General features: G+C 38.5%; 1 pseudogene; it reads right to left on the bottom strand.

Annotated features, from left to right (window-relative positions):
• Window positions 1-18,881: 18,881 nt before the first annotated feature.
• On the bottom strand, window positions 18,882-24,347 carry LOC145639975 (phosphoglycerate kinase, chloroplastic-like; annotated as a pseudogene).
• Window positions 24,348-25,687: the final 1,340 nt, after the last annotated feature.

Below are 25,687 nucleotides of genomic sequence, written 5' to 3'. Positions count from 1 at the left end.
TGGTTGGTTTTGGGGGTAGGATGGTCTACCCAGCCGGAAGAATTGATTTACCCATCCGGCTGGGAGAGAAGGGCCAAGGACGACATATTGTCGTCAGGTTCTTGGTCGTTGAGGAGTTGACCACCTACAACATTATCCTTGGTCGACCTACCCTCAACGTAGCCAAGGCAGTAATCATCCCGTCTCTCATGCTCATCAAGTATGAGAGGGATGACGGCACTGTTGGTTCCCTGAATGGGGATCAAAAGACGGCCCGAGAGTGCTATCTCTCAGCCGTCAGAGACACTGTAGCCCTAGGCGGCCAGGAACCAATAGACCTTGACAATGTCAAGGATGCCGACCCAGCACCTGCCCCACCAGCAGCCGGGAAGAAAAGAAAGGCACCTCTGCTTGTGGAGGTGAAGAAAGAGAAAAAATAGCAATCACTGACCGGTGAACGGTCAGATGAGCTCCGCCCCCAACCGGCTGGTGAAAACATTGATCTCGTTCTGGATGACAGCCGTCCAGAACGTACTGTAAAGGTGGGGACGGTTGCTCATGCTACCTTGGGTGCAAGCTTGCACCTTCTGCTGAAAGAATTCAAAGACATTTTTGCCTTTGAAGTGGAAGAGATGCCAGGCGTTAGCCCGGATCTCGCTGTCCACAAACTCGCCGTGGACCCCAAAAAGAAGCCCATCCGGCAAAAGAAAAGAAACCACGATGAGAAAAGAAGTCAGGCGGCAGCCGCCGAAGTCAAAAAGCTGCTAGACGCCAGGTTCATTCGGCCCTGCAACTTTCCCGACTGGGTGGCCAATGTGGTCCTTGTTAAGAAACCGAATGGGACCTGGCGCATGTGTTTTGATTACACAGACCTCAACAAGGCGTGCCCAAAGGACAGTTACCCGCTCCCAAAGATCGACAGTCTGGTCGATTCTACAGCCGGTCACGCCTTGGTGAGCTTTATGGATGCCTACTCCGGCTTCCATCAAATACCCCTGTGGAAAAAGGATCAAGAGAAGAAGGCCTTCGTCACTGATCAGGGGTTATTCTGTTATACTGTGATGTCGTTTGGCTTGAAAAATGCGCCTGCCACTTTCCAACGGATGATTAATACGGTCTTCATTAATCAAATTGGGAGGAATGTGGAGGCGTACATTGATGACATGATAGTCAAATCCAAGCTACAGACGAATCACCTTGCTGATCTCCGAGAAACATTCACCACCCTCAGGCGGCATAAGGTCATGTTAAATTCAAAGAAATTCATCTTTGATGTTGAGTCTGGGAAGTTTCTCGGATTCCTGATTGATCAAAGGGGGATAGAGGCTAACCCTGAAAAGATACAGGCGGTGATAGACATGAAGTCACCCCGTTCTGTCTAGGAAGTGCAGAGACTCACCGGCTGTCTGGCCGCCTTGGGGAGGTTCCTCAGCCGGTCAGGCGACAAGTGCCTCTACTTCTTCCAAGCAATCAGAAAGAAGACCAAATTTGAATGGGGGATGATGCTGAGGCGGCATTCCAGAGGTAGAAAGAGCATTTACATTCTCTACCTAGGTTGGTCAGTCCTTTGCCTAGGGAGACGTTGTACATGTATTTAGCCGTCTCAGATCATGCCCTCAGTGCCGTTCTCCTTGCTGAGCGAGATGGCGTGTAGCTCCCGGTTTACTTCATTAGCCATGTTCTTAAAAATGCTGAACTCCGGTACCCCACAGTTGAAAAATTTGGCCTTGCTTTGTATATGGCATTCAAAAAACTGAAGCCTTACTTTTTGGCACATCCGGTGGTGATTTACACCGACCAGCCACTCAAGCGGCCAATGTCTACCTTAGACTCATCCGGGAGAATGTTGAAATGGGCTATTGAAATGCAAAGCCTTGAAATCACTTACGAACCAAGAAAGGCAGTGAAAGGTCAGGCGTTTGCCAACTTCATTGTTGAAATGACCCGTCCCGTGGCTCCGGATAATCTTGATCAGGTTTGGAAAGTGTATGTAGACGGGAGCTCTACAAAGAATGGTTGTGGTGCAGGCGTAATCTACGAGTCTCCTGAAAGGGACAGATTTGAGTATGCACTACGCTTCAGGTTTCAGGCCTCTAACAATGAGGCGGAATATGAAGCCCTGCTAGCCGGCATTCGCATGTGTAAGGCGGCAGGGGCCATGAAAATTGACGCCTACTCTGATTCCCAATTGGTTGTTAGCCAGTATGAGGGAAGCTACGAGGCTACTCATCCGGCTATGATCAAATATCTTCAGGCAGTCAAAGAAGAGGCCGGGGCACTTGGGGAATTCCGGCTGAATCAAGTGCCTAGGTCGAAAAACAACCAGGCGGATGCATTGTCAAAACTGGCGTCTTCCGCCTGCCATGATACGCCTCGGTCAATCTTTTGGGAAGTTCTTGAAAAGAGAAGCATCTATGAAGATCCCATAGGAATTCTAGACCGAAGCTCTACCTGGATGGATGACATCCAGGCCTATCTTTCAGACGGTACACTTCCTGATTTGCCACAGGAGGTAGCCGTCCTGAAGAAGCGAGCTGCAAGCTTCGAGTTGAAAAATGGAGAACTCTTCAAGGCGGGGTTTCTTAAGCCCCTGTTGAAGTGTGTCACCCCTGAAAAGGGGAAGGAAGTTCTCGAAGACCTGCATTCGGGATTCTGCGCCTCCCACATAGGCGGCAGGTCCCTAGCCGTCAGAGCCAGACGACATTATTTTTGGCCTACTCTTGAGGCAAACGCCAAGGAGTTGGTAAAGAAATGTGACAAGTGCCAAAAATTTGGCAAACTCATTCACTGTCCGGCTACTGATCTGACGGCCATCCACAGCCCAACCTCGTTTGCAAAATGGGGCATTGACATTCTAAGTCCTTACACGCCTGCTCCAGGCGGAAAGCGCTACATCTTGGTGGCTGTGGATTATTTCACCAAGTGGGTGGAGGCTGAGGCGGTTAAAAACATCAAGACCTCAGACGTAATTTCCTTCATTTGGAAGAACATTATCACCCAGTATGGGGTACCTATGTCTATGATGTTTGATAATGGTCCTCAGTTTGAGACGCCTCAGCTAAAAACCTAGTTGGGAGATCAGGGGATCTCAAGCTGTTTTGCATCCGTCGGCCGGCCCCAAGCAAACGGCCAAGTAGAAGCCTTCAACAAACTCATCTCGGACGGAATTAAGAAGAAAATAGAAAGAGCCGGTGGCTTGTGGGCAGAAGAGTTAATCCATGTCCTATGGGCCATCCGTACAACAGCAAAGGGGGCAACCGATGAAACCCCATTTCTCATGGTTTACGGTGCTGAAGTCGTCTTGCCCATCGAGCATTACGAACAGACTCTCAGAGTCATGCTATATGATGAAGAGGCAAACTGGGAAGCAATGCACCTGGCATTGGATTCACTCCCAGAACGCAGGGGCAATGCCGCCTTGCGTCATGAGATTTACCGTCTGAGAATGACTAGAGCCTACAACAAGAAAGTACACAAGCGTCCCTTGAAATTTGACGACTTAGTGTTACAAAAAATGGAGGCAACCGGCAGGGCCAATGAGCTGGGAAAGCTAACTCCAAATTGGGAAGGCCCCTACCGGATCTATGAGGAAGTAAGAGACGGCAGGCGCCTGCCTAGAACTTGGAATGTAGACAATTTGAAAAAGTACTACTTCTGAGAATGTAAGTTTTTTGTAAACAGTCAGTCAATTAATAAAGATTCAGACTTTGTTTGCAAAATTGTTTTGTTGTTTTTTTATTATCCGCCTGGGTAATACTCAGACGGATTCTTCATTTACCTAACTAAGTTTGATACTTAGTAAAGGTTACATTTGCTTGACCGCCTGGGTAATACTCAGACGGATCCTTTGTTTATTTACTTAAGTTTGATACTTGGTATGATTTAATAATTGCCCGTTCGTCTGGGTAATACCCAGATAGGCTTTTTGGTTTAACCAACTAAGTTCGACACTTAGTGTAAATTCACCGATTAAAAACTAAGCACAAAAACGCTTAGTGGCTATACAACCGGTCCTAAACAAGACCAAAGGCTAAAATGGCCGGATGGTTGCCCATTTTATAAAACCTCCTGTCCCAACATGGATAAAGGCGTCCGGCGACACCCCTCCGGGTGCAATCGTCGCAGAGAACAGACTATTTGTCGGTTCTACGTACCTATGCAGACGGCAAAAATTGAATGACCGAATCGGTCAACTCATAGCCATCTGACCAGAATGATTTGTGAAGAACGATCAAATTACCGAATACCGGATGCCCTGGGGCATCAGTCGGTCATCGGCTGAAGTTCTCACTTAGGTTATTTATTCCAAAATTGCACTCTCTATCCCAATTGGGGCAAAAGAGTTGTTCAATGGCTATGAAATCTCTACCAAGACGGACAAACGCCGTCTGAGTAGTGATTGAAACGCCTGTTGATGTACGGCTGTGCACTTGGTTTGGGGCAATCACTACTGTGATTGATTGACTTATAAACGCATCATGCTCTTTGCAGCATCAGATGTTACCAAGTCAATCAACCAACTCCACTTGAAACCAATCACACAGCCGTCCAGGGGCAAGGATAGCCGGGCTTTTGATAAGCTAGGCAAAAAATCGCCGCATGCTTTTGATAAGTTAGGCAAAAATGCAAAATTGAAATTCAAACGCAAACGCAAAATGATCAAAACCGACTCAGTCGGTGCATTCATTAAAGTCCACCCAACCAAACGGTTGTAGTGGATTAAATGTTAACCGGACCCCGTCCGGGAGAAGGAGAAATTGTTAATTAACTCGGCTCCCTAGCCGGTAAATACAAATATACTCGGCACGCAGGCCGGAAAAACAAGTTTTGGCATACTACCGCTGAATAAATAAAAGAAAAGATAAAAAACAGAGATTGGCATACTGCCGCTGAAATGTCACTTCTTGCCTGCAGACGGTGCCTCCTGGTCCTCCTCCTCATCATCTGAGGGTATATCTTGTGCTTCACCCGGACCAGGTAGCTGAGGCGCGGAAGGCTCGTTGTTGGAGTTGACCCAGGCTTCAAAAGAGTCAGGCTCTGGCTCGCCTCTATCCCTTAAGTACACCACGTACTCGGCATAGCTGTGAGCCAGTGCCCAGACGCTGTAATCCGCGTTTGGGTACAGGGCAGCCCAGGCGATCTTCATACAGGCGTCATTGTCAGCGTCACTTTCAGCAACTAGGCGGTTCTGCTCCGCCTCCAGGGTTGCTGCAAAGTTCTTCTGAGCCTGAGCAGCCTCCTTCTCTTGTTTCTCAACCTTGGTCTTCAGGTTGGTGTTCTCTTCAGAAACACCCTGAAGTTTGCCAAGGTCCGTCTGGGCCTTCTTGAGCGCCTCATCATCCTTTTTGGCGCTCTCATCCGCCTTCTTCCGGGCCTCCTCTGCCTTCTTCTGGGCCGTCTCAGCATCACTCGCCCGCTGTTTGGCCGTCTCTAGATCCGCCTCCAGCTGCTGGATTCTAGACGCCTGTGTCATTATGATTGCTTTAGTTTCAAGTTCATTTACGATAGTCGAGTATAAAGCAATATTATCAGCGTCTATGGCGGACTTCTTGGCCCTTTTTACCTCTTTCCGTTTGCGGGAATAAGGACGTTTGAGCCCGTCCACCCGCAGCATAGCCTGCAAAAAAGCAAGCGATGTGAGTATTGCAGGCGAAATAAAACACTTGGAAAAAATAAAATTGAATTGACAAGTTTCTTACCTCAGCCAGAAGGGATAGAATGCGTTCCAAATTGAACGTCTCTATCCCAGGGATGTTGTCTTTATCCCTCTTCCGGACGGCGTCAAGCATGGCCTTGGCATGTTTCTGGACGTCTGGCCAGCGGGGAGATTGATCTGCACCACAATCAATACGTGATGAGTGCGAAACTAAGGAAACACCTATTTGTTGCCAACCGTCTGAAGATGACGTCTATTGAGAGTGGGATTTCACCCGCAAAGGCCACCCCAGCTCAAGCGGGGATTCAAAAGGGTTCTTACCTTCAGAGCCGGCCAAGCGGGAACCGCTTGCAGGCGTGGTGAACCCCTCGGCTGCTGATAAGGGGTTGACGAGATCAAGGCACAGGCTGCCGCCTATCTTCTCGTTTTGCCCCGCTATCCGCATCTGTTGATTCCCGGCTAAGGCGCCAGGAGTTGAGGCGGAGGTGGATTTTTTGATTTTGTTGAGAACAGAGGGGGTCTCCTCCCTAGCCCGTTTGAGTTGTTTCTCAAACGTCTTTCCAACCTCTCCTCCTTGCGAAAATAACCAAGTTAAAGTTAGCATCCGGGAGAAATAATTTTTAAGATTAATTTACGAAAGGGTCAGGCGTTTATTACCTTGGCTTTGACCTCAGCCGCAGCTTTCTCCGCAAGCTCCTTGCGGATGACTGCAGAGGACCGCTTGGGAGTCTTCTCCGTCTACAACATTTTTAATGCTTCTTCTACAAAAAGAGAAATTGGTCAATATCATAAATCAATTCCGATAGAAAGATACTACAGACGAATATAAACTCAGGCGCATACGTTTGGTAAATATGTGTCCTAGCCCGCAGGCGGCTAGGAAACACTCGTCCCTGAACCAGGCGCTTTTGGGGATCCAGTTCTTAGAGACCTTTATTGTTTCCCCGGTTGACAAGGTTGCGTCTGTGAGGCCGAAAAAGTCTGCCCCAATGATCTTGTCAAAATCCTCTTCTAGGATCCGGGGAAGAGCACACTTCTGGCCCATCAAGTCGGGCTTCTTATTGTACAGACGGAATTCATAATTCTCCCGTCTGCTTGGAGCTGACATCAGGTAGAACCTGTGTTTCCAGCCGTCGAATTTAGAGACCTTGTCCAAGGTCATCATGTATTGGGGATGCGTGGTTAGAGTATACCACGCCCTCCAGCCGCCTGGGCTTCTGCTAAGATAATGCATGCTAGCAAAAGCCTCCTAGCCAGGGTTAAGCCCCTGAAACTCGCAGGCTGCAACATACCCCAGAATGTTTGTCCAAGAGTTGGGGGTAAGTTGCCAGACTCCGAGGCCGTAGCCTCTCAAAATTGCCTTCATCGCCTGGTGAAGGGGAAAGCGAAGACCAGCCTTGAACGCCGCCTCATAACAGCCGAAATAGCTGTTTGCGTTCTCTTGATCGTCCTCCCAAGCGATGGTGCCATTCTCAGGCGGCACCCGGATCCTATACCCGTCTCCTAGCGGGTGCATTTGAGTAAAATTCTTCAAGTTTTCCTCCATTTAGATCCGGTCCTTGGAGGAGAAGTGAATGTTGAAGGGATCGTCCTTCTCGTTCCATTTTTTCCTTTCTTCCTCCTCGTTATCCTGAAGCAGGGGTAAATCGTCACTGCTCTCAGAGGTAGAGGCGGAGCTGTCGCTCTCCGTCTCCTCCTCATTTTGGGTCAGGGGGGCAGAGACGGCCTCATCGCCGCCTTGGTCACATTCTTCCAAAAAGGAATCAGCGGGAGTTGAGGGGGCGCGCAGAGGGGATCTCTCCAGAGCCGTCTGGTCTCCCTGACCAGACGTTTCTCCCTCAGGCGTTAGGCCGCCTGAGCCTTCGTTTTTGTAATTTGGATCAGCTATCGTCTGCATTGTCCGAGCCATTGTGTCCTGCACAGACACATAACTGGTCGGAATCCAAGGCAAAGGGTGGTCCCAACACCCCGAGACGGCACTCCCAGTCCTAGACTCAGCCGTCCCTGGTGACCGGCTGGACTCTAACCTAGGTTGTGCCGTGTGTGTTGGTGATGCATCCATTTATTGCAATAAATATGTACAAGCGGTGAAAAAAGAAAAAGAGCTGAGAGAGGCAGAGACGGTACCTTTTGATGTAATATCTAGAACTAGGCGGGTCCGGCTGGGTCGATGGAAAACGAGCTTTCTTGCTTGCGCCTGACTCAAACGGATGACTTCTACACTCTCAAAGTTCTCTCTCTAGAAAATTTTTTGTAAACGTACAAAATTATGAGGGTAAACGGCTATATATAGAGGGTAAATATGGGGGCATTCTCGTAATTTACTCGGAAGGTGAACGGTTACTCTTTAATGGTAAAATTACCGCCAATAGGAGCGTGACACGTGTCACATATGCCACGTGGCGTGCCACGTCACATTTGTGAGGGGCAAATGTTTAGGGTAATTTTACCCCGCCACGTGGTCCAATCAGCGGATGACACGTGTCAGCCTCAAGATGGCCCAAAGTGGACCAATCCCTGCTTGACACGTGTCACTCCAGAAAATAAGGGAAAAAGGCGGCCTTTAGGCCCAAATCCCGAGAAAGCCGCAAAACGGAGCAGCCCACCAATGATTAGGGTTCAGTGACCTAATCAAGGGCACAAATCCCAAAGACCTTATAAATAGGGAGATGTCCCTCGTTTTGAGGGCACGTTTTACCATTTATTACACCTGCATTCTCTCACATCAGAGAAAGACCTGAGCTTGGAATCCGAGCAGATACCCACCTAATTTTCCGTTCTCTTTATTCTTTTTCAAGTTACTAACTTGACCGTCGGAGGTTGAGCTCCAACCACCCGGAGTCTCCGTTATTTCGCAGGTACAGCTCAACCGGATCAGACTTCGTGTTGTAACTCTCCGGAGGGACAAAAACACCCAAAAAAATTACAGTATTAAGTTTTTAGCCATACATTAATTAAACTATAATATAATCTTGAATTCCAAAATTATAATTTTAGGGTATTAATTTTGGGCCGCCTTCGTCTTCCACGCTTAGCCAAGTAATCAATTCCCATCTTACTTTTTTTGGTAATCAATTTGCACATCCAAAGTAACAATTGGATGGACTCTTATTCTTATTTGATTATGAATCACTTGAGAATTAGAAGTCATGCTTGATAAGATAAGATGACTAAGTCGCTTTTAGTTGCAAGGGTGAAGGAGCTAATAACCTTTTGGAACTCATACACATGAAGTGTGTGGACCAATAAGTTCAAGAATTAGCAAGAGATTTAATTATTTCATTGCTTTTACTAATGATTTGAGTAATTATATCGATAATTACTTAATGAAGTAAAGCTTGGGATCATTGAAATGTTCAAAATTCCAAAATGAAATGTAAAACAATTTGAGATAAACAAATTAACACCATAATATAATTGTTGTGAGAATTATTTAACTCAAAATAAATGGTCATCTAAGGGAATTGTTGAATTAGTTCACAATCCAGAAACATTACAATTAAAAAATGTATGTTGAAAGAAGGAATCAAACTTTGCTTGCAATAACTCGATCCTAGATTAGCTTTAATGATTTACAAATATCGTTTTGAGGATATATATTATAACAACAATTGCGAGCGTACTAAACATAAACTCAACCAAAGCAATTGAGAAGACGTCATAAGAGTTATGGATTGGAAATAGTCCAAAAATTGTCTTTTCTAAACAGGATTAAGGGTTATGGAAACATTTTAAAATGCTTACAAAGATGACATAATAAACCTTAAATCAAGTAATAGTTCTTCGTGGGTTTTCCCATGGAAACTAAGAGGTATTATTCCTATAATCGCGTAAATAACAAAGTGTTTGTTGCTCGCGATAGTGTCTTTATGGAAAGAAATCTCTTCCTACAAAGCCAAGTGGGATTAAAGTTAAATCTCCATGAGATTCGAGACGAGCAATTAATGGATGTGGATAACACTACATCAGAGACGAGGGCGCATGAAATCAACTAATTTGATAAATCATTTGTCGAAGCAAGCTAATTCAAATAGCAAGACTTCTATCGTCCTAGTTGAATGAAAGGCTTCAAAGAGTTGAAGAAAATGATTATATTGTTGCTTATACCTACCGTAGGTTACTTAGGATCAAAGCAAACAGTTTGTTGAAATTATGAGAAAAGATGGATTTTAAAATTTTCCTATTAAGAATGGTTGGAACCCATACCCTACAAGCAAGCTTTGGATAAATGCCAACTCAAGAAGTGGCTTAAGTCCATAATAGTCTTAAAAATGGGGGTCAAACCTATTAGATTCATAAGCGTATTCGGATTATTCTAGTGATTGCTAATTTTGATTACAAAGTTTAGCATTGGATATCAAAATCATCTTCTTGAAATGTTCTTGATGGAGGATACGTATATGATGAAATCTAAGAGTTTTGAAAATCCAAAAATTCCTAGAAAGTTTCGCAAACTTCGAAAATTCATTTAATGGATTGAAGTAAGCATCAAGGAGTTGGAACATTCGTTTCGACTAGGCAATCAAATAGTTTGATTTCCTCAAAGAGCGAAAAGGAATCTTGTAGCAATTTGTCTTCTTAGTCTTGTATGTAGATGACATACAGTTTATATAAAAGTGACATATCAATGCTTGAATAAGTCAAGCAGTGGTTAATGAGTTGTTTCCATATGAAAGACTTAGGAGATGTTAAGTGCATATAAGGAATCAAGATCCATGAAGTGAACCTTGAAGAATGATTGGACAACATCGAGAGACTTATGTTGATAAGGATCTTGACAAGTTCATGAAGCAAGACTCTAAGAGAGGATGTCTTCCTATGTTTTATGGTATTATGCTCAGTAAAACTCAATGCCTTCAAAAGCTAGTAGAGTTGAGTTGTATAGATAGTGTATCTTATGCTTCTGCAAAAGATTCCATTATATGTGCCATGATATGTACAAAGAAAGATGTTACATATGACTTGTGCATGTATAACAAGTTTCAAGTAAATTTAGAATAAGCATACTGAAAGTTACCAAGAGCAAATCCTTGAGTACCTAAGAAGGACTAAAGGAATGTTGGAATGTTTCTAGTTTATGGTGTTAAAAGTGAACAAGTTGTCAAAAGGTTATACGGTTGCAAGTTTCCAAACATGCAAGATGATTTTAGATGTTGATATGGACACATTTTGTGTCTGAATGGAAAAGTACAGTGAGCTTGAAAAGTTCAAAGTATAATGATGTCGCATACTCAATGTCAGAATATATGTAATTAGCTAAAGTAAGAGTAGTTAAGAAAGAAAGTTTGGATCAAATTATCCTGTGACTAAAAGGATACCTTTGCCAAAACAAAAAAGCCAGGGTCACATCACAAATCCAAACAAATAGATATGAGATATCACCTCATTTATGAGATCAATGACAAGCGGGATGTCGTGATCTGTAAAGTTTTATTATGAGTGAGAAATCACTAAACCCCTTGCATAGACTAAGATATGAGAGTCGTATTAAAAGACTTGGATTGAAGCAAGTTATGTAATTTAAGCTTGGATTGAAGCAAGTTATGTAATTTAAGTTGTATATGTTTTGAGAAAACATATTACATAAGTAATGCATCAATTTGCTAAGTTATGTTTAAAATAGAAATTTCATTTCTCTTATTTAACTATGGTTTTGGAAATTAAATAAAATGTCCAAAATAATTATGAACTGATGGGTTCATCAGGTTGATGACCTGGTGAATGAAACCCCATAGGTGAAAAAAATTCATATATTATTTAAGTTCCTAGTTCGAAATCATTAAAGTGGACATAAATGATTTCAATAAACGGACTAGCATGTAAGATTGATTGGTAGCGCAGTTTCATGGGCTATAGGGGCATAGTGATGTTCAGTCAGTCACTTGGATATGCATGAATGATGCATGATCAAACTATTGACCTACTTTGAAGTTCAAGTATAGAGCTTCCGTATATATTAGTGGATTCCTTTGATAGGAGTAGAACATTGATTTCATTCAATGGATGTTTGACTATGGTGCATTCAAACGTCTTTTCCCGTAACTAGAGGCTATAAAGGATGTTTCCCAGTTATTTCAAAAGTTGAGTGGGAGCCTTGTTGCCACAAGATTGGATTGAGTCTACCTATTAAATTAGGGAATGTGTCATGGCCGCTTGAAGAGGGAGAATTCAGAAAATACGTGACCGCGTTCAAATGTATTACTTAGTAATCGTTTGGTTTTGTAATTCGATCTCAGATTTCAAGAAACGATTTGTAGATTAATATGATCTCGACATGTGATGCAATCATATTATCAAATCGACACATATTGACTTAAGGAATTTGAATATTGCACACTTGTCTCAGACAAGTGGGAGATTGAAGGAATTATGTCTTCGTCGTGTGCAATTACTGGATATATAAAAATGGATCAAATCATGGAGATAATTGAGTTCGTACATTTAGGTTGTCATTTTATCATAGCTAGAGGTATTGACGATCTTTGGGCTAGTAAAATAGGCCAAAGCCTAATTGGACAGATTCTACAAGGTCACACAAAGGGCTTAGATTGAGCATTAGAGGACGAGGCCCATCATGGGCCTCATCACTCTAGGTGGCCAATCATATTGAGGATTAAAGGGGTTTTGGGCTTCGTGACTTAGTCTAATTATAATGGGATTATAAATAGACTAAGTGGCTAGAGTTTTCACACATTGAATTTAGTGATCAGTTTAATTAAACCCGAATTAGAAAACACGAAGCCAACCCTCTCAAACTCCTCTATCTCTCACGGCTCTCCCTTCCTCCTCGGTGCTGGTGGTGGTTCGTGGTGGTGGTGGTTCGTGTGGTGGTCAGTTGTCCATTAAAGGTGGTGATCGTGGTTCTTCCCTCTCACTCAACTAATCTAGTATTGGTGGACGGCTCATTCGAATCTCGTGGACCAAGTAGAGGAGCAACGCTTAAGGCTCTATTCTATCCCTGATTTGCCTATCGAATAGCTTTGTGGAATTCACGCTTCAAAGGTATAATTATATGTATTATGTGTTATGCATGTGATCTTGGGATTATGTGCTTTATGAATATGATTCATGATTATCCGCTTAATAGCACCTATACTCCTACAATAGCTACATAAATTTGATGCAAAATTAAGGCAAAAAAAATAATCAAGCTGACTTCTCAATTTCACCTGCCTGCACCTGAACAGCCCTCTCACTACACTCCCCCCTCCCTATAAAACCCCTCTCCCACCCCCATGCACCCCCTGCTTGAAGCTGTCCTCCACCTCCCTGCTCCCGCACGCACTCCCCTTCCCTGCACTCCCCCCTCACAACTGACAGGCTAAAGTCGTATCACCCAATCAAAAGTAATTCCTAAATCCTCTAGCTAATGCAGATAGGGAAGTAGGGTCGAATCCACAGGAAAACAAGTCTTTCTATTCCTAATTAGTTATTATAATCTAAATTATTAAGTAACCAAAATATTGTAATCGAAGGATAACTAAACTACTAAGAGTAAAAGTAGGGAAGAGTAAGAATAGAGAAAATCAATGAATAAAATACCTAGGGCATAGGTTCACCAATAAATAACGTTCCAGGGTAAAACATAATAATCAATTATCAATGCATCAATTAATCAGATCATAAAGGGCTTTCGCTACGTATTACAATCACAGAATTAATCTACCGGTATTAAATCTCATCTCTCGAATCTCGACTTCACCATTTATAAATTAACCTGCATATTGAAACAAGACCTAAACTTCAATTGTCATCTCTCGAATCTCGTATCAATATTGTCAAACTCATGCATAAAAGATCAGGCATAATCTAGTCACAGAGCATTAAATCATTCAATAGGAAATTATTCTAACATTGACAATCTACAACAATAAATTACCCCTTCATATTTTTTTATGGATCCCCACAACCCTAGAAATACTCGCACATAATTAAATCTTAACTAAACAAAACAATTAAAGGAGACATGATGATGATCAAAGCAAAGAAAATAAGTAATAAAGGAGAGAAGAGATAGTACCAAAAGAAAGAAATATAAAATTGCATAAATTAAGAGTTTTGGGAGAGAAAAATAAGAGAAAGTAATACTAAGAGTTTAATTAAGAGGAGAGAGAAAAGTTAGAGAGAAAAAGGGAAAAGAAAAACTAAACTAAAAACTGATTAATAAAACTAAACTAATACTAATGAAAAACAAAACAAATAAATCTAACTAAAACTAAATAATTAAAAAGCTCTCCCAAAGCCTACATAACTCCCTCCTTAAATAAGATAGGAAAAAGAAGTTTGACTCCTAATCAATTTCTAATCCCACTAGAAGTAGAGATGCGTTAATTCGGAGCCCAGCAGGATTCATGGCTTCTTGGGCTGCTCTATTTGGATGGGCTTCTCAAGCTTGGTCCAATTTTCTTCCTTGACTGGTCCGTAATAATAACTTGTAGAATGTTGGACCTCTTCAAATATCAAGCCCTTAATCATCGAACCAAATTTAATTAGCTCGATCTTGGGCTTAAAATATACGGTCATAAAATATGGTCCGACTCCAATATCTTTGTACCTATCAGGAATTATTATAAATTTGCAAATTCCTACAAAATAATACCAACTCTACAAAAACACTAAAAAAAACGTATATTGGTAATAAAAATAGCTCCGCACAGCTCAAATAAGCACAAATATGAACGTGGGATGGGGAATAATATATATATATATATATATATATATATAAGACTCATCAACAACCCCTCTTCTATTCCCTCCACCCTTGCTTGAAGATGCTTTGACTGTGTTTGGTTTATCTTCTAACATAATACTAACATTCTAAATTTGAGTTTATTTTTATTCTGTTTTGTACCATAAATTTACAAAGTCACAAAGAAGCAAAGGGCTTGTATCGAAAACCATTCCCATTGTTGGACGATCTTGAGGAAGTATTTGCAAAAGATTGAGCAACTAGAGTGAAAGTTGCAATGCCTCTTGATAGAGATGATCAAGTCATGAATGTCCAAGACATCACCTAAGATGATGCTACATCATTAAAAAAGACTGATGAAGTATCATCTACAAACCACAATGATGATGTGTAGACTGAAGGATCTAGTAAGAGGACTATAGATGAGGGTTCATCCAAGAGGCCAACTAAGAAAAAGATGCAAACAACCAACAAAGAAATTCAAAATGTTCAAAAAAATTTAGAGTCGATGATGGGAAAGATGTTGGAGAATAGCAATGCTCAGATTGATAAGTTGGTTAGTATTCTCGAAGGGCAAAAAAATATCAAGGTTGGATTGCGTGAAGAAATAGGAAAAGTTCTTGGTATTTCTACGGCTAATGCTCTTTCTTTGTTTATTAAGGTGAATGAAGATGAGATTGTGATATTTTGAGACTTGGTGGATGATTATGAGAAATATGATTTTCTAACTATGATTTTAGATAAATAAGGGTGGTGTTTGGGAGTCAATGTTGATGATACATCAAGTTTGAGCTTAAAAATTTGCTAATTTTGACATATGTACTAATAAAGTTGAAACTACTTTTTAGCTAATTGTCTTTTGGACTATTTCAAGGTACTTAAGTACTAATTATGAATTTATTAGAAAAAAAAATAGAAAAATAACTTTTCTTTCGACATAAAAAAAAAATAAATAAAACAAAACAAAACAAAAACAAAGTATGTTATTACAAATATTATGTAAGTTGCCTTGAACATAAAGTAGGGAAATATAGTCAAACTTGGTAATAAGTTATAATTTATAAACCCACTAAAATTCCTAAACCTGATAAATATTAGCTCCTAAAAACTCTGTCCACCATATCTCTTCCCCCTGAATAGTAAGTGCATGAATATCTACTCTCTAATGATTACTTGTAATTCAGGCATCCCCTAAGCATATTTAATCTATGTTGGTTGATTATTAATGCACAAATAAATCTAATATTGACAATCACTTGAGTTAAAATCACATAAGCCTAAATCAAATTATAAATAATCTTATTAAGCGTGATTTCAAGTACAAATTCTCTTTAATCCTACAAGAAAGGGCGTGATCAAACAATAACAATAAATTATGAGTAATCAAGCAACATAAAAGAGGAAGAAGACATATTAATAAATTATATATAAATTATTCGTAAATTAACAAATTATGTGAAACTGTATATATATTTTATCCTAAACATGGTACTAGAAATATACTAGAAATTAAAACTATAATAAAGAATAGAGTTTTCGAATTACTCTCTTCAAAGCCTCGTACCTCTCTCTATTAAAAGAATACACACTTTAGTAAATTTCAATAAATATTAAGTCAATACTAATTTAAAATCTAACAATAGTAAACATAATCTGACAGTAGTAAATATAAATCTGACAGTAGTGATCAATATTAAATTCATTTTCAGAAGCCGAAGAATTTGGAAAAGTCTATTATTGTTCGTTTCCGTATGGTGTGGAACATACATTCATAGTGGATGGAATTATATATAATTCTGATGTTATCAGTGCGGTATTTGATTATGACATTGCTTATGATTTATCGATAGCGTGAGGATTTTCTGGGGCATCCATTGTAAACAATTACACAATCAAAATTGTAGGTATACATATTTCATTGCATACATGTAGACACCTAAAAATGTCTCCCCAAAACCAAACCCGATGATGAACAACCTTTCACTGCCATTATTGGTTAGGTTGAGTATTTAATCTTGAAGTGCTTATATCCATGTTTCCATTCAATATATTTTATAAACCAATCCAATTCATAGCTAATTTCCCTAAACAATAACTTACTCTCCACTTTTCGTGTCAACATCAAAACACCGAGAGAAACTGATTTTTTTGGCCCTATAATTTTGATCCACTTATTATTTGTTTGGATATGCCTTGAAATAATCTTTCCAACAATATATCATAAGCCTAATTCCGATTTAAAACGAAGAAGATATGAGCAAAATACTAAACTCGGACCAACCGATACCCTTTTACTAAAACAACCACATCTTTAAATCTCCAAATGATTTTTACCTGATTCTAATTGGGTTAGAAAGTAGACTTGATAAGATTTCCAATGATATATTATATGCCTTATTCCAAGTTACGGATCAAAAGTTATCATAGTTTTAAAAATGCGTAAAAACTAGAAATACCGCACATTAGCTAAATTGTCGCGTCGCGGGGGATGATGACATGGCACGGGGCCTGGTACCGTGACACAGTATTTTTCACCGTGTCACGGTGCTTTCCTGTGTCTTTTCCGCGTTTCTTTCCCCACGCACTTAAGAACCTAGACGCAAAATTTGAAAAAATGTACAACGTGACACGACACCGCTTGCCACGCCACGGTGGACATTGACACGTCACGGAATCCTTTGCAGTGTCACGGTACACATGCCGTGACACGGGATTTTTCCGTGTTATCTCCGCGTACACAAATGCACGCGCTTTATCATTTTAGGGCAAAATAATGTACCGCGACACGACAATCTGTACCGTGTCGCGGCACCCTCTAACCGTGTCACAGTGCCCCAAATTAGGGTTTTTTTATCCTTTTTAGGGTTCCGTGTGTTCCCTCTACTCATTTTCCCTATAAATACCCCCCTCCTTTCTACAGTTTGGGGAACAAAATCATTCTCTTCCTCTCTTCTACACCAAAAAAAATCATTCTCTCCCTCTCACTCATACTCCAAGCCTTAAACCTATATTTCTAATTACATGATTTCTTCCTTAAGCACTCCAAGGAGTCCATACTTAACCCGAGGTTTCGTCCTTAAACCAAGGCGTGAAAGATATAATTGACTGAAGGTTTGGACCAAATCAACTCTACTTTTTATTTAATTTAATTGTTTTAATTTCATTTATATTTTTGTTGAAGTTACTAACAGTTTATTCATGATGTAGCAATTCAAGGAACACGGAAAGTGAGTAATTAATCACTTAATTACTCTTATTGCTAGTATCATGATTAGTTTTATTATTATTTGATTTGACTAACAATTTATTGTTGAATTGCTTCCAATATTAATGTTGATTCTATTATATATTTTATGATCACCATATTGCATGTTTAAAGGGAATATGTAATTGAAAATCACACCTAATAAGATAATTTGGACAATCGGTTTAGGTTCCTTTAATCTTGTTATAAAACGAAGTGATCACTATTATTTTAGAATTATGTGTTGCATTAATATTCAACCAATTTAGCTTAATAATAGTTTGAGCAAATTTAATATTTTGTTTGCATGCCTTTGAGATTGCATAAATCACTTTTCAATATAAGAATCGAGTAGAGGCCAATACATGCGAATGTGACTCCATGACTCACTTCGTACCATCATCCCTGATCCTCCTTTCGTGGTTCCGAACCATATGGAGTTAGTAATCTCATGGATTATGAATGGGGTATAACCTTCACGGGTCAATCGTTGTTGCCTTTCGTTGTCCCTTATCGTGGTTGCCTTTTATGATCCGTGAACGGTTTACAAGTTCCTTAAAAACTTGTTGGCAGCTCCCTAATTTCCTTGTCCTTAATCGTATATATCGATTCCCACTTCCTAAGAGTGCCAAGCATATTCACACATGCTTTAACGTAGGCAAACTACGAACAACGCCTACAATATAGCAACGGTAACAAACACTAGTAGAAAAATGTATCTTGACACCGGTTCAAATCCCCATAAGGCACCAGTTTTGAATCGCTGAGTATTTAAGGGATGTCATTTTATCCAAAAAAAGCCACCAGTTCAAAACCGGTGGCAATTTCTTAAATTGGCACCGATTAACCGGTGCTAATATTTATTTTTGGCACGGTTAGTGCCAAAAAAACCTTACTCCGTTTTTGTAAGGAGTTATTGGCACTGGTTCCTGTTTAGAATCGGTGCCCTTAATGGCCCAATTTTTTTTTTCATTTTTTTTTTGCTTAAATTGATATATAAACACTTACATATATATAAACTTACATATTTTCATTAATAAAGACAGTAATATTACAATTTTCGTCCAAAAAGTAAATTAAAATAAAATACAAGGTTACACACAAATAAACCAAAATACTGTACATGGGAAACTTTCATTTAAATTACCCATAGACTTCACCAAATCCACCTATAATAAAGAGCAACATATGCAGCTGCACAACTACACGGAAACAGCAGCACAACTACACAGAAGCAGCAGCACGACTGCATAGAAGCAGCAGCATAACAACACAGAAGCAAAATTAGCACCACCACCAGCTTATATGTGGCTCATTGCCTCTGCCACTCCTAACAGCTCCAAACTAGCACCACCACCAGCTCTTTGCCTTCTAACAGCTCCAAACTAGCACCACCACCAGTTGATATGTGGCTCATTGCCTCTGCCACTCCTACCTTCTCTACTGCTGTAATAGAGTCACCACCACCAATAATTGTGGTTGCACCCTTCTTACTAATCTCCTCCAGCTTCTTTACAATATCCTGCAAACGAGAAGCAAAATTTAGACGTTAATTTAAGAACATGATGTTCAATAATTATCAAAATAGAAAAAAGAGTTGTTTGTGTGGGTAGTTAGCAAAGCAAGAACTAAACAACATTAATAGCTCAGATCCCGAAGGACAAAGTTTCAAATTGGTTTTTCCCTAGCAATAAACAAATGACAAAGTGCCAAATTGCAGCAAAATCAAAACAAAAATGATTGGGATCATGACTCGCAGATCTTAAAAGCACATCTATCAGTGAAATAATTTATCAGGCACTTGTATAAAACTACATATCAATCACGATTCAGTAAAGTACCTCAAAATTTACTAAGGCATAAGCAAGCAAAGTCTTACCTCTACGCTAACAGCGAATTTGTCAAATTCAAAGACTCCCATGGGACCATTCCAGATGATTATCTGGTTAGTGTCCAAAGCATCACTAAATTTCTTAATAGAATCAGGTCCGATGTCCAGGCCAATCTCATCCAGCCATCTGGGATTCTAGCTGCAAGGACAATCTACAATGTGCCACACATCATACTAATTGTCAGTAACCAAAAAAAAAAAAAAAGAATAATGAAAAAATAGTAATTGCATCAGTAGCAAACTTGTCCGCCACAATAACATTAGAAGGCAACAAAAGAGACACACCCTTTGCCTTGGCCTTCTCGAGGAAAGAAATTGCAAGATCAAGCTTATCATTTTCCACCAGAGAAGATCCCGCTGATAAACCTTGAGCTTTGTAGAATGTAAAGATCATACCTCCTCCAAGGAGTAGAATATCACATTTCTCCAAAAGTGACTCTATGTAGGTAGAGAATGGGCAAACATGATTTAGGCTAGTCATTGGTGGTGTTGCTATACAGATTATCAATTATGCCTATAAAAAAATCAGTTATGTAACATATCAGATGAAGTAAAATAGCACAAGACAAGTTCCCAATATATATTATCCATAAAAATAGACAAAAGATAAACGATTAAGGACTAGTTTTTTTTTATTCTAGAAAAAAAACCGTATCAAACTCCAAATGAAAATCAGAGTAAATGTAAGCTTCTGGTAAGCTAGCAGTAAGGCAAGTTGTAAGCAAAGCTTCTTCAGCACCATCAATTAACCTATACTAAAAGCAAACCTAAAGTGACACTTGTCACTTATAAAAAAATTTCCTGCCTTTTTTTTCTTTCCTTTTTTTTTTTTGCCAAATTTTAATAACTTCCCTTTTATAACCTACCATAATACTTATTTCCATTTTGACAACACATTTAATCCAATAATACTCAATTAATTTATTTTTTTATTATTATTATTTTTCAACATATATTTTATATACTATAAATCTTTTAGTTACAAATATACTAACATAGTTTAAAATTAAGGTATTGACATATATCATCATCCAAGATTATCATAATATTATTATAATTTTTTTTCCTCCAACTTAAAATTTATTTTAATTAAAAATAGGAATAATAGTTTTGGTAGGATAATTTGTATAAATCTTACAAATACACATAACGTTTATAAGAACAACTTAACAAAATCATTTTATTATATTATACTCCTCCATTTTTTTATAAGTTATGGTTGGATTTGCACATTTGTTGAGACACAATTTTGACCATCAATATCTTTAATTAGAGACTATTATTTTGTTACAAATATTTTTATTTTTTTTGGATAAATTTGTTGAATTAACACCATTCTTTATAAATTTTGTTGTAAAGTTTAATTATAACCGTGCATGGCACGGGATTTAACCTAGTTTATATGAAAAGTTCAAACCTTTGCTTAATTCAAGTACATACATGACATTTCTTTTGGAGTTCATATATTCTAATATTTGAGCACAATTAGTATTAAACTCATACAAGCTAGGAATGGGTGTCATACTCGTAAAAAATAAAAATAAAAAAATAGGAATGGGTGTCATAAACATTTGTCCAGTGCCATTATGTAAATTCAAAGAAAGAAAATAAACTTGTAAAGATAAGGATATACAAATACAAATGGGCTCTTTTAGCTATACCTCATGGCTTGTAAAGATAAGGGTATACAAAGCCATGTAATCCATATGAGTTTACATAGATAAACCCATATAATTCCATAGGACATACATGTATTTCTTCATTAATATGAACTTATCACTCATCACATCTCTAAGAAAACATTAGGTTTGATGATACAAATGCAATACAATAGATATACACATGGGACATTTTGTGTCAAACTACACACAAACATACTTCTATCTAATTTATTTACCATATGGCTTATACCACACATATTTTAAATTATATGAACAAACAAATTCTATCAACCTAAAGTATAATTCAAATGATTTATAAAAAGGAAAAATACACTTTAATAATCCCAACTATGGGCGATTTACCTACAATAATCCCAACTAACGTTTATTTTCTAATAATCCTAACTATAAGGTCAGTTTTCCTCCAGCAGTCCCATAAATCGGTTACCTGTTGAAAGGGTAAACTTGTTTTTTTGGTTTTTTAAATGAAACATGTCAGCACATGATTGGCTTAATTTAAAAAAATAATAAAAAAAAAACAATCAGCCAACCACCGTACTCCTCTACCAAACCCAACCCAAAGTCGTCGCCAAACCGCCGAAACCCCGACCCACCCATACCCAAACCCACTAACTGCCCTACTCCTCTCACCCTCACCTTGAACCAAATCGGGGTTTGGGTTCTTTCGTGAGTACGTTTGGGCTGATTTCGACAGTCAAGGGTGGTCGGCTGGCTGATTTTGTGGGTCGAGGGTGGTCGGTTGGGATTGGGTGACGGCGGTGAAGGCTGGGTTGGAGAACGACGATAGGAACGACGGCGCCGATGGTGGCTGGGTATTTTAAGGGTTTTCCTTTTTTTTAAATTTTCTTTTTTTTTATTTATTTTAATCCAATGCATAATTGACACATGTACAATGTGGGACCCACTAGCGGTTTTTTGGATAAAAAAGTTAAGTGGTGGTGAAATCAAAATTTTTGATTTTTTGGTGGTGTTATAATCTAAGTTTTTTTTTTTGTGGTGTTATTATCAAAATCGTGACAATTTTTGGGTGTTATTTTCTAATTTTTCCTTAATTATAATACACACACAAACCATAAAATTATTTGTACTGTGTTGCTCCACAAATGTTTTCCACATATCTTCAGATAAGAAATCATAGAGTTCATACGACATTCTTTTGTCCTTCGGCATACTCCTTGTACATGTGATCCAACCACTGACCAATTTTGTTTTAAAATCTCTCCATAGCTTATCACAAGAGCGTATGACCTTTTTTTTCTTTATTTCATCTTCTTCGATTTGAAACTCTCTCTACATAAAACAAAAAAAGTAGTCTCACATTTAAATAATTTCAAAATGATCATATAATAGTATAACATTTAACATTTAATAGTGAATATTACCTTAGCATCTTCCCACAAAGTGTCTTTTATTCCTTGTGGAACTTCATTCCAATCTTTAAACAATATAGACACTTTTGCACGGCTTATTTCACCAAGATGATTTTTGTATGCTTTTGCCCACTTTCCAATGGGTCGACACAATTCATCCTATTCAATCACTCTAGGAACCCCTGACATGGATTTTAGGCCCTTTGAAGGACCTCTTGGCTTCTTTTTCTTCTTTTCAGAGTCGGTTGTTTGTTGCTCTGATTGTGAGGCTCATCTTCAAGTCTTTCCTCACCTCGCGAAGACACGGAACGATTATGCCTATCCTCATACTCCATTATTACTTACCTGAAAAACAGACATAAATCAATAGATCAATTAAAACATCGATTTGTATTATTTATAAATTATAAACTTGTACACATAATAATAATAATAATAATAATAATAATAATAATAATAATAATAATAATAATAATAATAATAATAATAATAATAATAACATCGATGTGTGTTGTGTTATCGGATGGGTGTTCCATTGTTCTCTGTCTCGACACCGTGCTCTGCTTGCTCTCGGGGTTTTACTGGGGATGTATTCGGCGACCATGTGGTGTCGTGTGCTGGCATTGTTGGTATTAAACATCGGCACAATGTTGTTCGGGATACATTTGTTGATATTTGCTACAGATCTAGGATTTCAGCAAGAAAGGAGGTTGACATAGGATTGTCTGGAGGGAATGACAGGGCCCTTAGACCTGCCGATGTGTTACTTTATTCATGGGATCGTGGTCGTGATGTATGTGTCGACTTCACAGGGTCTTCTCCTTTGACACATACAGGGCTATATGACTTTGTTCCGGGACGGGTTGTGGCTGATGCGGCTCATCGGAAACGAGTTAAGTATGAAGCTCGTTGTCTGGCGATTGGATATGGTTTCATTCCCTTCTCCTTTTCTTCGCTTGGGGATTTTGAGAAGGAGGTTGTTACGTTGCTGAAGCGGATTCTCAAAGGTTTTTAACGACGCAAGACATTGGGGCTCGTGCTGCAGCTCATATATTCACTAGGGTAGGCTTTGCTATAGCTAGAGGAGTGGGGGCCCAGATTGTATCTCGGCTTCCCACTAATTTATTGTAGGTTGTATGACTTTTGTTTTTGAGATATAACAATAACAATAACAATAATAATAATAATAATAATAATAATAATAATAATAATAATAATAATAATAATAATAATAATAATAATAATAATAATAATAATAATAATAATAATAATAATAATAACAATAACAATAACAATAACAATAACAATAACAATAACAATAACAATAACAACAACAATAACAATAATAATAATAACCATAAACAACAACAACAATAATAATAATAATAATAATAATAATAATAATAATAATAATAATAATAATAATAATAACCATAACAACAACAACAACAACAACAACAACAACAACAACAACAACAACAACAACAATAATAATAACAACAACAATAACAACAACAACAACAACAACAACAACAACAACAACAACAATAATAATATGCAATTTATGCAAATAGTAACACATAATGGAAAAATAAAAATCACAGAAAACATACCTACTTCATTATTCTCTTTTGCGACATAAAATCCTTCATTATGATCTTTAAGTTTCAACATTGTTTCAAAATCATCGACTATTGGAGGGATGCTCCAAACGGAAGGTGGTGACTCATTAAATTTCTCATCATATTCTTCCTCGTCCACCACATCTTCAATGCCAAGTATACTTCTATTACCTTCTAAAACAACGGACCATTTACAATCAGCTGGGTTAGCCATTTAAAAAACTTGCTTTTCTTGTGATGCTAATATAAATGGATCAGCTAGATTTCCTCGTCGACCAAGATTTACAAGGTTCAAGTTCCCTTGTTCATCTGTTTTTACACCACGGCTACTATCAGCCCACTTACATTGGAATAGAGGAATCTTGAAATCAACTATAACACCCCCAAATCTCCCTCTACGGAAATACTAGTATAATACGTATAATTATACCGTAGAGATAGACTTAGGTATTACCGCCGCGTGATTACGCAAGGCTACTCAACTTACTAAGAATAACAATACTTTGCAGCAGAAACTTCAATACTCTTCTTTATTAATAATAACTAGAAATAGCAACCAATGTTATGAGTACTCAAAATAGATACAAAACCAACATTCCTAATTTAGTGAAACCAAATCCCGGGACTCCAATGCATCACTTTATTCACTTCACCTGAAATAACACTGCTTACCATTACAATAAGCAGGGCAAACCAAAACAAATAAGAAGTACGGGTTAGCAAAATATGCTAAGTACGGTAAGTGCAAGATAATTAAACTCAATTTATTTGCAAACATGCTTTAAAACCAGTTCCAATAATTAATCCAATAATTCCAAACTCATGATTCAAAACCAATTCTCAATATTCCAATAACCAATAAAACCATTACCAATTATTTAAAACCAATTCCTCCATATTAAACCAATAAAACCAATTAAACCAATTCATCTCCCAAGTGTGCACACCCCCCAAGCTAGTCTCCTTATGTTACAAGGCTATTCTTGAGGAAAGACCCGGTCATACAAAGTCCAAGGCCTTATCAATAAACCAAATCCGCATAGTGGGATTACCAACATGTTTATAAAGCATAAAAAAATAATAAATCAATGATTCAATAAATCCTCTTTTAAATCCAATAATTCAACCTTTAATAATAATAATCCAAACTCCTTTTTAATAAATTCCACATGCTTTTAAAATCAATCCCTTTTTAAACATGAATAATAAATTAATTAATCAAAACATGTTACAAAAACCAATACTCCAATTCAATTATTAAAACCAATCTTTTAAACATACTTTTATTTCATAAACCATAATTCAAGTCAATTTAATTCAAGCAACATAAATCATTCAAATCGATCACTCTCAAGGTATCTAGCCACCTAACGTACCTTGATCCTTGCTTAGCCAAAAACACTTCAAAAGAACTCTCAAGTAGCTTGATCAAAAACACCCTAAGGTTATCAAATAATCACAAACAATTAAATTAAACCCTCCCAACTATATGTACATGAACCTTTTGAATTAAAACAACATAAACATCATTAAAATCTGATTTTATATAATTAA

Source organism: Chenopodium album, chromosome 7 (genome assembly GCF_948465745.1).
Source record: "Chenopodium album chromosome 7, dcCheAlbu1.1, whole genome shotgun sequence".
NCBI classification, from domain to species: Eukaryota; Viridiplantae; Streptophyta; class Magnoliopsida; order Caryophyllales; family Amaranthaceae; genus Chenopodium; species Chenopodium album.
The sequence above is the reverse complement of the archived record's forward strand: the minus strand, read 5'-3'. Positions and strand labels throughout refer to the sequence as shown.